Source organism: Juglans microcarpa x Juglans regia, chromosome 1D (assembly GCF_004785595.1).
Source record: "Juglans microcarpa x Juglans regia isolate MS1-56 chromosome 1D, Jm3101_v1.0, whole genome shotgun sequence".
NCBI lineage: Eukaryota > Viridiplantae > Streptophyta > Magnoliopsida > Fagales > Juglandaceae > Juglans > Juglans microcarpa x Juglans regia.
In genome coordinates, this window is record NC_054594.1 from 17,384,256 (window position 1) to 17,397,322 (window position 13,067).

The following is a 13,067-nucleotide window of genomic DNA, read 5'->3' on the forward strand; positions in this document are numbered from 1 at the left end:
AAAAATAATAATAATAAAATATTTTGAAAATACAGTTATAGTATCAAAATTTGGACTAACCGTCAAGCATGAAATGCCAAATGTGATGTCTGTATCAACCTTTCGTGGGATTGACAGGTCAGAGACATTTCAACGTAAGAATAGTATTCCAGTTTTTTTATCAGCTTTTGCATCCAGCAAGCAAAGGAGAAGAATAAGGAGCATATTGCAAAGAAATCTGAAAATTTTTTGTGTTCTCTTTACTTCAATTGTTTTCAGCTATTGTACCTAATGGAGGGTCTGCTTCTGAATTTTTGTGTTCATTTTCTACTTCTAGAATGTAATTAGGTGTTTCTTTTATATACTTCATATGTATATAAGTTTTGTTTATTTCATTCGATGAATAAAAGTATCTTTCTAATTACTTATAAAAAAAATTCAAATTTTCATTAAATGATTATAAGTTTTTTAAACTTTTAAATAAAATACAAAAAATAATTTAACTTTTTTAAACACAAAAATAAAAATTATATTTTGTCTTAAAAATGTAAATTATATTCCAAAATAATCTAAATACCAATCTTAAAAACACATATTTGAAAAACTCTATACACTTTTAAGTTCTAGAACCAACTAACTTTTTTCTGTTATTAATGTATAAAACACAAGAAAAAAACAAAAGCAATAAATAAACAAGAACCAAATCCTACTAATGTCCGGCTCTCAACCAAGGGTTAGAATCTTAATAGCCTAAATTTCAGATAATCCCTACATAAGCCATTCCATTTCTATCCATTGAAGGCTTTTTTTTTTTTTTTTTTTTTTTTTTGAGTAATGCTACATACAGTCGTGGAGTGCACAAGCGTCGTGCAGTCATTTTAAAAAAAAGTGGAGTCCACTATTAAAAAATTAATTTCTTTTCATGTGGGTTTAGTATCTATTCACTTTTTTCAAAATGATTATACGGCGCTTGCACACTCATGACTGCAACTATCATTTCTCTTTTTTTTAGAGCCAATAGTATAAATGGACATCTAATTCCATAATACAAACTCCAAACAATAAAATAAACTAGTGAATATTGAATCCATCACAGAGAGGGAGACCGTGCCTAATGGCAAGAGGTGCTGCAAGTCTACAACAGAGCGATGTATCAGACCGAAACAAGAGGTGCTATGATAGGGCAACAAACAAGACATTTATCAAAGTTGGGCTACTGGAAAGTAGTAAAAGTCTTCGAAAACTGGAAGGAAATGTTGCAGGTAGAAGAAAATGAGTTGCCACTTTTACAAGTGTATTCCTCTATTTTCAATTATTTACCAAATTTCCATTTAAATGTGTTCCCGATCGAAATATTTGTTATGGCCTAAACACCGAAATCTGGTCGATATGGACCGAAACAGGATGAAATTTCATCCGAAACAAAACAATCCATTGCACCATGCTGGTTAGTATTCTGGCACGGCCGGAACGTAATGATTTTTAAAACCTTGTTACTTCCACCTATAAAACCCACCGACAAAATTTACCGATTAAATTTTTTTTTTTACTTAATGGTTAAGGAAGTATTTTTTTAATGAGTTTCTAATTTTTATTAAAAATATTTAAGGTGTTGCCTAGATGACTAACACAAGAGGGGGTAAATTGGGTTAGATTTAAAAATCTGTAATTATAAATTAAATACACAATATAAAATATGAACAAAATACAAAACAACAGAAAATATAAAGAGTAAGAGCAAGAGGAAACAAACTCAGTATTTTAATGAGGTTCAGTCCCACTGTCTACGTCTTTGCCTCAAGCTACCCCTTGAGGATTCCCAAATTCACTATTCAACCTCCATTAGGTGGAAATGGAAACATATCACACCTTTAAGCAGTACCGCTATAAGGAATCCGTATAGAACACCCTCTACACTTGCAATCACCTTACACGTGGTGATTCAACTATTCCCTATATAGAACTCCTTCTACACACACAAGGGTTATACACACTATTTTATTAATACAAGAGCTGATAGTGGGTAGGTTATTAGAAAACACACATCATTGAGTGGAATAAGAACAATACACTGCAAACTATATCTTTCTAAAAAATAAACATGATTAAGGCTCAATGCTTAGAGAAGAAAGATTGAGAGCTTTGAATGGATGTTGTGTTGTGAATTTGAATATCTCAATTGAGCTATTTATATACATATGAAACTTTATTTTTAAATTTAAAAAAATTCACACGTCAAAATGGAGCACCACTCACTTTTCAAAATTTTCAAATAAAAGTTCCTCATTATTGTAATTGTCAAAGAAAACATCATTTACTTTTCAAATTTTTCAAATCTAATCTTTTACTTTTCGCTTATGACAAAGTGAGCATGATTTATTTTTCAAAATTTTCAAACAAAATCACTTACATTTTGCATATGTCAAAAACATGATCAATTACTTTTTAAAATTTTTAAACCTAATCTTTTACTTTTCACATATGACGAAATGAGCACTATTTACTTTTCAAAATTTTCAAATAAAATCATCTACATTTTGCATACTTCAAAAACAGCATTAATCACTTTTAAAGTTTTTCAAACAAAACATGCACATGTGAAATATGACAATCAATCATCTTTCAAATTGTCAAAATTCAAACTTTTAATCATGTCATGCACATGTAAAAAACGACAATCAATCACATTTCAAAAATTCAAAATTCAAACATTTAATTTTCAAATATGTCATGCACATGTGGAAAATACAATTTGATGTTTTATGAGAAAATATTAATTTTGAGTCTTAATCCAATTTCAAATTTTATCAAAAGATGTATAAAATTACTCTAAGAGCTTTATTTGTAAATTTGTTCCATTTATTGCTCATATTTGGTTCATTAATGTGCTTGGCTTCATTGTGTAAACAACTTGAGCTTGTGACTCCTTTATGTTTGAATTCATTTGTTATCATCAAAATTCATATGTAGATATGTAATTATATGAAACTTGAAATCTTGGGTTCAACAATCTCCCCTTTTTTGATAATGATAAATATTTAGTAGAACTCTGAGGCTTGTAGTAATACTTAAGCTCCCCCTGAGAATGTGCGTTAGTTTTTCAAACAATAAATAAATATAATTCCAAGTATATATAACAAGCTTAATAATTTAAGGGATGTTAATTTAAAATAAAGCACAGCAAGAACATGTTAATGTTCTTGTTCTAAAACCTCTCCCCCTTTTGACATATTAAAAAGGAGTTTTAGTAACTATTGTCAATGGACTGATGAAAACCATGCATTAGTAGAAACTGTGGAGAGTTGAATAATTGGAGTCCCGAAAAATACTGCAAAGCCTTGAGCCGCCTGTGTCCCGACAAGTGCTACAAAGCCTTGAGCCCTAGCTCTATGGATATAGTGCGGAAAGATATTCAAATCCTCTTGATGTTGTTGACAAACAAGATTTTGTAGTGATTTGAAGGCTCCGAGTTTCTTTTTAAAATGACAACTTTCACCCATAAGATACTCACAAAAACGAATTCTCACATTGCTCAATGAATTAGTTTTTGTTTTATCCAGAACAATAGTACGACCGAACAACTTTCCTCCATAATGTTCCATATTTGAATCAGGAACCCTTTACGCCTCAACCACTAATTTTATCTATTGAGGCCATCAACACTATGATAGGTGCATAGATGCATTTTTCTGGTATGACTGATTCTAAGGTTGTTTCAAGATCAAGCATGCTCAGTGCTCAATATGCTGCCTCTGTTACAACCATGTCTCGAAGGTTACTGACAAGGGTGAGTGATGTTGATCAGCTTAACAGTCAAATATCTTACTTGCGTCAAAGGCATGCTAATAAAAGTACAAAGAATAAAAGGTTAAAGCAAAAAAACAATTAGTTGAAGAAATTTGCAGGCTGGTATGCTCATTACCTGCAACCACGAATAAAGGAGCTGGAATGAGAGAGAGATAGAGATCAAATAAAAAGTCAACATTAGCAGATAACAAAAAAGGTTTAGTGTTTACGAGAAAAATAGGGACAGTCTACAATTGATCTTACTAGCTTAGCTAAATAACTTTTGACAATATGCGTCCAGTATATCTTGTAATTTTTGATTAAGTAAGATTTGAAGAAATGATAGCTTGTCTTGTTCTAATTTTTATCTCTATATAATCAGTCTTAAGTTTCATTAATTTACATAAAATCTTCTTTACTCTCTGTAATTCATGTGCATTCTCACTCTCTAAACTTTTTTTTTTAGATGGCTCAACATTCTTCTCAAACAATCATCTTGATCACTGTATGAGATATTCTACACCTCAGCCACTAGTTATTTTTGCATCTGCCATAAGTGTCATGATGCAGCATGAGAGTGATCTGACTAACAAGTCAGATGATGACGCAATTTATGAACTTGTAAGTCTCGGTACTCGATACTCATCGCTCATTGTCGCATTGCCTCGCAGTTGCAGTCCAGAACTCGTGAGGTTGAAAAGCTTAACGAGAAGATTTATGTACTTCAACGACTTGTTCACGAGTCTAACAAAAAATAAGAGACTTACAGCAGGAGAATAAGGATTTAAAATTATTGATTGACTCTTCATTTCGACTGTCTAATCCTTTAGATAAGGATAGCATGTTGATATATAAAGAGCAAAAGCGCTTGAAAAATGAGGTTAAAAGTCTTAAGTTTTTTTTAAGTCATTTGAGATAGTAAAAATAAAAATATCTAACAGATATTCATGGCTTGTATCATTTCTATTTCTCTTCTAATTATGCATAGTCTATTTTCTGGCAGAGGTTTTGTAAAAATGTCTATCAACAGATCGTGTGTACTTGTGAATTCTAGTACAATATCGCTCTTCTGCACATGATATCGAAGAAAATGATATCTAATTTCAATATGCTTAGTTCTAAAATGTTGTATTGGGTTCTTTGAAAAATTTATAGCACTTGTATTATCACATTTTATTGGAATGTGATTGTACATGAGTTTAAAATACTCAAGTTGTTGCTTTATGTAAAGAACTTGAGTACAACAACTACCCGCAACAACATATTTTGCTTCAAAATCAGCTGTAGATAATGCAACCAAATTTTATTTTTTACTAAACCATGAAACAAGTGTATCACCTAAGAAATGACATGTTCCACTAGTGTTTTTCGATCAACTTTGCAACCAACATAATCTACATCTGAGTAGCTAATTAGATCAAAAGAAATGTGTTTAGGATACCATAACCCTATGTCAATTGCACCAACAAGATATCTAAGAATGCGCTTAATTGTAATCAAATGAGATTTTTTTTGAGATGATTGAAAATGTGTACATAAACATACATTGAACATAATATTTGGTCTATTAGCTATTAAATATAATAAACTATCAATCATATCTTGATATACCTTTGAGTCAACTGGCTTACCGATTTCATCATTGTCAAGTTTGGTAGATGAGCTCATTGGTGTTTCAATTTCCTTTATACCTTCCATCCCAAACTTTTTGAGTAATTTTTTGATATATTTGGATTAATTAATGAATGTTCCACTTTTTGCTTGCTTGATTTGTAATCTGAGAAAGAAGTTAAGTTTTCCCATCATGCTCATTTCAAATTCTTTTTGCATACTTTTAGTAAAAACTTGGCACATATTTTCATTAGTAGCACCAAATATTATATCATCCACATAAATCTGAATCAAAAGAATATCATCCTTTTTCTTGTTTAATGAAAAGGGTTGTGTCGATTTTTTCTCTTGAAAAAATTTTTTTAATCAAGAAACAACCGAATCTCTCATACCAAGCTCCAAGAGCTTGTTTGAGTCCACATGGTGCTTTTGTGAGCTAGAAATCATAATTTGGAGAAATATGAGTTTCAAAACCTGGAGGTTGCTCAACATATATCTCTTCATTTATAAAACCATTTAAGAAAATACTTTTAACATCCATTTGAAAAAGTTTGAAATCTTTATAACAAGTCGATTGGAATCCAAGATTCCTTGTTTCTAGTGATGACTCCAGACTTATCTTGGTTATTTCTAAAAACCCATTTTGTTCCAATAATAGTATGATTTTTGAGTCTAGGAACAAATGTCCAAATATCATTTCTTTTAAATTGATTTAGCTCTTCTTGCATAACTAGAATCCAAGATTCCTCAAGAAGTATTTCATCAATATTTTTGAGTTCAATCTGAGATAGAAAAGTAGTATGATTGTAAGTATTTCTAAGAGATGATCAAGTACTTATACCTCATGAAGGTTCTCCTAGAATTTGTTCCGCTGGATGATCTTTCCCAAGTTTTCACCTTTTGGTTGCATGTCACATTAAGTTTTGATGATCTTTCCTGATGTCTCCATGTTGGACTTTCTCTATTGTGTTCTCTTTGTTGAGATTGAGACTCTCTGATTTATTTGTACCTTTTGTTTCTTCATCAAAAGATTTCTTAGAGAGTAGAGGATTAGATTCATCAAATACTACATATATAGATTCTTGTATAGTCAAAGTCTTTTTATTGAATACTTTATAAGTTTTATTATTAGTAGAATAATCGAGAAAGATACATTCATAAGATTTTGTATCAAATTTGACTAAATTATCCTGCTTCAGCCCAAAAATAACTATGCAAGTTGTCCTCATTGAATATTGTTCTTGCCATCTCTTGAAAATATATGTTCTTCATCTCTACTGTCCCATTTTGTTAAGGAGTTCGAGAAGTAGAGAAATTCTGCATAAAATCATTTTCATCACAAAAAGTTTCAATATCTTTATTAACAAACTCTTTCCCCCACTATCACTCCAGATACTTGAAATAGTATAATCATTTTCATTTTGAATTCTCTTGCATACCTTGGTAAAGGCATTATGTGTCTCATCTTTATGAGGAAGAAAGATGACACAAGTATGTCTAGAGAAATCATTAACAATAACAAATGCATAATATTTTTCTCCTAGACTTGCAACTTTGTTTGGTCCAAAAAGATCCATGTGTATCAGTTGCAATGGTCTAGTAGTAGAAATATGTTTCTTGGTTTTAAAAGAAGTTTTTGTTTGTTTACCAAACTAGCATGCATCACAAATTTTGTCTTTAAGAAAATTTTATTTTGGTAAACCTCTCACAAGATCATTTTTCGAAAGTTTAGAAATAAGTTCTATGTTGGCATGACCTAGTCTTCTATGCCCTAGCCAACTAATTTCATTTTGAGCTGAAAAACAAATAACATCTTGTGAGGCAATTTCTTCAAATTGAATAGTATAAATATTATTGCTTCTAAAAGAAATAAAACAAATATTGCAATCATGATCATTCAAAATAATGCATTTATCCCTTTTGAAAGTAACTGTAAATCCTTTATCACATAATTGACTTATGCTCAAAAGATTATGTTTTAAACCTTCAACAAGTAGGACATATTCAATTATGAGAGAAGACTCATTACCAATTTTACATATTCCCATGATCTTCCCTTTCGAGTTGTCTCTAAATGTCACATGTCCTTCTTCATTAGATGTAAGATCAATGAACTTAGTCTTGTCTCCTGTCATCTGTCTTGAAAATTCACTATCTAAAAACCATTTGATTTTACTTATGGAGGACTTCACGCATACCTACAAAAATAATTAAAATGATTTTTCTTAGTACCCAAGTTTTTTGGTGTTGAGTATTGTGAAGCCTGGTTTAGTCTGTTTGAGTGGAGACGCAAAACAGAGAGTTTACACGAGATTCACTCGACAGGCAGCTCGAGCGGATGTGATATAGAGAGTTTGCTCGACGCTCGCTCTACATACCGCTCGAGTGGAGTTCATACAGAGAGTTTGCTCATGAACCGCTCGACATATGGCTCAAGCAATTGGCCAGTAAATAGGTTGGCTCGATGCGCGTTTGACATGCTACTCGAGCGAACATTGCTTATTTTGAAAAATTAGGATTCCTGTCATATACCCTATTTAAATGTAATTTTGAGTTACTATTGTTGTACAACAGAGCACAGTAGTCACCCCAAACACTTTACTTGTGATTCCTCAAGAAATAAAATTCTCTACAGCTCCATAGATGTATGCAAGTTGCCAAACCATGTAAATCTTGTGTCGTGTGATTATTTGATTATTCTTTTCGTGTTTACTTTCAATTATTGTCATTTCTCAGAGCCAATGTTTAGGTTTGAGGAAAAACGATGGCTAGAGAAGAAGTATTAGTATCTGGGATTAAGAAGTTTGATGGCATAGATTATGGATACTGAAGGATGCAGATAGAAGACTACCTCTATAGGAAGGGACTCCATCTTCTATTGTTGGGAAGAAGCCAGACAGCATGGATGCTACTGATTAGAACCTGTTAGACCGACAGGTTCTAGGGGTTATTCGGCTAACCCTGTTGAGATCCATTACACACAACGTCTTCAAGGAGAAGACGACTGCAGCTCTCATGGCGGCTTTGTCAGGCATGTATGAAAAGTCGTCTACGAATAACAAGGTACATTTAATGAAGAAGTTGTTCAATTTGAAGATGGCAGAATATACATCTATTGCACAACATTTGAATGATTTTAATGCTATCACAAATCAATTGTTATCTGTTGAAATTGAGTTTGATGATGAGGTACGTGCACTGATACTGTTGGCTTCACTGTCAAATAGTTGGGATGCTGTTAGTAATTCTGCTGGTAAATCAAAGTTGAAATATGATGATATCTGTGATTTGATTTTGGCTGAGGAGGTGCGTAAAAGGGATTCTGACGAGACCTTGGTTCGAGTTCAACACTAAATGTTGATTCTCGGGGAAAATCACAAGATAGGAACTCAAACAGAAGCAGATCAAAATCAAAGAACATGGGCAAGAGTAAGTCAAGGCCTAGACAACAGGTGACTTGCTAGAATTGTGACAAGGTTGGTCATATAAAAAAAAACTCTAAAAATCCGAAGAAGATGGAGAATGATAGTGATAATGTGGTAATTGAAGAAGTACAAGGCACTACTTCTTGTAGTTCATAGTCCAGTTGATGACTGGATACTGGATTCAGGGACTTTTTTCCACACATCTTCCTATCGGGAGATAATGCAAAATTATGTTGTTGGTGATTTTGAAAATGTGTATCTAGCTGATGGAAAGGCATTAAACGTGGTGAGAATAAGAGACATTGACATTGCACTCCATAAGAAGAACAAATGGACCTTGTAAAAGGTCAGACACATTCTCAAGTTGAAGAAAAACTTCATCTCTGTGAGACAGCTCGATGATTGTGGATATTCAGTAGTGTTCTCAGATGGGACTTGGAAGGTTACTAATGGGGCATTGGTACTAGCTTGGAGTAAGAAAACTGATACTCTGTATATGACAGCTGGTTTGAATAATACTATTGCTACTATTGCTGTAGAGAACACCGTTTATTCATGGCACTGTAGGCTTGGCCATATAAGTCAGAAGGGTATGAAAGAACTACTGCCTAAAGGCAAGCTACTAGAACTGAAGTCAGTTGATCTCAGCATGTGTGAGAACTGTATACTGGGGAAGCAGAAAAATGTCAGTTTCTTGAAAAGTGACAAAATATTGAAAATAGGAAAGCTAGAGCTTGTGTACACAAACATGTGGGGGCCTTCTCCATTACTATCTCTTGGGGGTTCTTGGTACTATATCATGTTCATTGACGATCACAGCAGGAATGTATGAGGTTATTTTTTGAAGTATAAATCTGATGTATTTGATGTGTTCAAAAAGTGGAAAGCTTTAATTGAGACAGAAACATACTTAAATCTGAAAGTGTTTGAGGTCTGATAATGTTGGTGAATATGTTGATAGAGGGTTCAAGGAGTACTGTATTGCTTACAATATCAGAATGGAGAAGACCATTCCTGAGACACCACAACAAAATAGTGTTGCTGAAAATATGATCAGAACCATTAATGAGTGTGTTAGAAGCATGAGACTGCATGTTGAACTACCACTTACATTATGGGCAGACGCAATCAGCACTACTATCTACCTGATAAATCGAGGGCCATCAGTTTCGTTAGATTGTGGACTGTCTGAGGAGGTTTGGAGCAGAAAAGAGGTCAAATTTTTTCACTTTAAAACTTTTGGTTGTCTTTCTTATATTCATGTTGATTTTGATGCTCGTAATAAACTTGAGGTAAAGTCAAAGAAATGTTATTTCATTGACTATTATTTCTAAGATGAGTAGGGACGGAAGATCATAAACCTTCGAAGATTTGCCTCTGACCACTCCCCAATACTCTTAGATACTTTTGGTTCCAAAAATGGACCAAAACCTTTCAAATTTAAAGAGTTTTGGACAAGAGATCCCTCCAGTACTTTGGTTATCGAAAAAGCCTAACAGACCCAAATTCGAGGCACTGTCTCTTTTATCCTAAACAAAAAGCTCAAAGCCACAAAAGCTACCCTCAAAATATGGAATAAAGAAACTTTTAAAAATATTCAAAGGGCCATAAAAGAAGTGACTGCTAATCTCAATTATGTCCAATCAAAAACTTCTGATCTTTTGCCTTTGAACTAGAGAAAAACCTCAAAGAAAACCTCAATGAGCTGCTAAAGAGAGAAGAATCCCTATTGAGGCAAAAATCTAGGAATACTTGGCTCCCACCACTGATCTCAATACCAAGTACTTTCATGCCTCAACTGTCATTAGGAGAAGGAGAAACTGCATTGAGAGTTTTAAAGTTGGGAGAAATCATTTCAAACATGTTTTCACCTCCACTGATCCTAACATCCCTAAGGAACTAGGTGACCTTTTCCTTACAAAAATCACTGAAATTGATAACTCCTTGTGTGCCATACCATGTAATGAAGTCCAATTGGAACCGAGAGCTCAAGTGTTATGCTACCAGTCCATTCCATTGCATTAAAGCTTCAGAGTCAAAACGTACTGTTGAGGTGTAGAAAAGAGAGGACGTGCAGAGAAGAATAAAATGCTGTGTTCAGTCGAGTCTTCTAGAATATAGTTATTTTCAGTGTTATTTAATTACCAGTTTGTCCTAAATAGTTTAGGATTTTTACAGTACACGTGTCTTGTGTTGAATAGCTTAGTTTGTTATTTCTGGAAAGCATAAGAAAGGAAGGGAAGGCGTGAAAGGATCATTATGAATTGCTTGTAAGAACTCAATCATCTGGAGGTTGGGACTTGCCTCGAACTATTTCCCATTATTAATATATGTATGACCCTTTGAGGTATTTCTTCAAATAGTTTATATTCATTTCCATTCCATTTCCTGCAACATTCCAGCTGTAAATATATCATTTCCTATTTACATTCAATCATCCCATCACCATCATAATAGGGTCCTAACATACCAACAGATCAAGAAATTCAAGATACTGTAAACAAAACTCTCTCAACTAAAGCCCCTAGTCCTGACGACTTAACAGGAATATTTTATAAATCTTATTGGGACATCATTAACCAAGACCTTGTAGCAGCCATTAAGAGTTTTTTCATTCATGGAAAACTCTTAAAAGAGCTTAACCACACAAATATTGCTTTTGTCGCAAAAAGTGATTCCCCAAATGAAGTTCATCATTTTCAATCAATTAGTCTTTCTAATGTCTATTATAAAATCATTACAAAAATACTTGCTAACAGACTCAAAGCTCTGTTGCCAAGCATCATTTCCCCTTTTCAAACTGCATTTGTACCAGGAAGGTTGATCCAAGAAAATATCATATTGGCCTACGAGATTTTCCACCACATGAAAAAAAAGAGAGGAAGAACTGGTCATATGGCAACAAAAATAAATATGGAAAAAGCATTTGACTTCATGGAGTGGACTTTCCTCTATCAAATCTTCAAAGCTTTAGGTTTTGATCAAATTTAAAGCTTTAGGTTTTGATCAAATTTGGACTAACTGGATAAAAGAGTGACTTTCATCAACTTTCTACTCCATTCTATTCAATGGAACTCCTAATGGTTTCATTCAACCATCTAGAGGGATTATGCAAGGAGATCCTCTCTCACCCTTTCTTTTCATTTTGGGTAGTGAAGTACTCGCAAGACTAATTCAAAGGGAGGAAGACCTTGAGAACATTAAAGGCATAAAAATTTGCAGAAGTAGCCCAGAAATTTCACATCTCTTGTTTACAGATGACCTGATTTTATTTGGATTAGCCACCACATAACCAGCTCAAGCTTTATTTTCATGTCTTGGAAAGTACTGCAATTGGACTAGTCAAAAGATCAACCTCAAAAAGTCCTCATTGCATTTTAGTAGCAACACCTTCCCTGCAAAAAAAATTGAGATAAAAGACCACCTGTGTCTCAAAAATTCACCTCCAAAACTTCGATACTGGGTCTTCCTCTTTTTATAGGATCAAGGAAAAAAGAACTATTCTCAGACATTCTAGCAAAAATCCATAATAGACTTCAAGGCTGGAAGTCAACAATTCTTTCTCAAGCAGAGAGGACTACTCTCATTAAATCAGTTGCTAGCTCCATCCCTTCATATGCCTTGTCCTTTATTATGATACCAAAAGCAATCTCAAAATCCATAGACTTTAGTTTTAGAAGATTTTGGTAGGGAATAGACTCTCAGAAAACACAATATTTCACACTTAAATCTTGGAACTCTATCTGTAGTCCAAAAACCATGGGAGATTTAGGACTCAAACAGATGAGCATTTTCAATAAAACTCTGTTGTCAAAATTTGCCTGGTCAATCCTAAACAATACAAGCAGTATGTGGAAAACCCTGTTGACTGAAAAGTATTTGAACAGGATAAATTTGATGGAAGCCATTGGAAAACCTATTGATTCGTTGTTTTGGAAAAGTCTTCTTCAAACAAAAGATTTTGTCAAATCTAGTTGTTGCTTGAGGGTTAACAATGGTAACTCAATAAAGGTTTGGTCTGACCCTTGAATCCCCACATTAGAAAATTTCATTCCAATATAAAAACCTAATACTATTTGAAGAGACCAATATATGATAGTGTCTGAAGTCACCTTGGAAGAACCAAGAAGATGAAATATTATCCTTCTCCAAGCTCTCTTCACTATAGAAACTGTTCAAGAAATCCTAAAAATCCCTTTGTCAGATAATAATTTCTATCTTCTTAATGATAATCTTCACTGGGCTTACCACACCTTAGGGAAATTC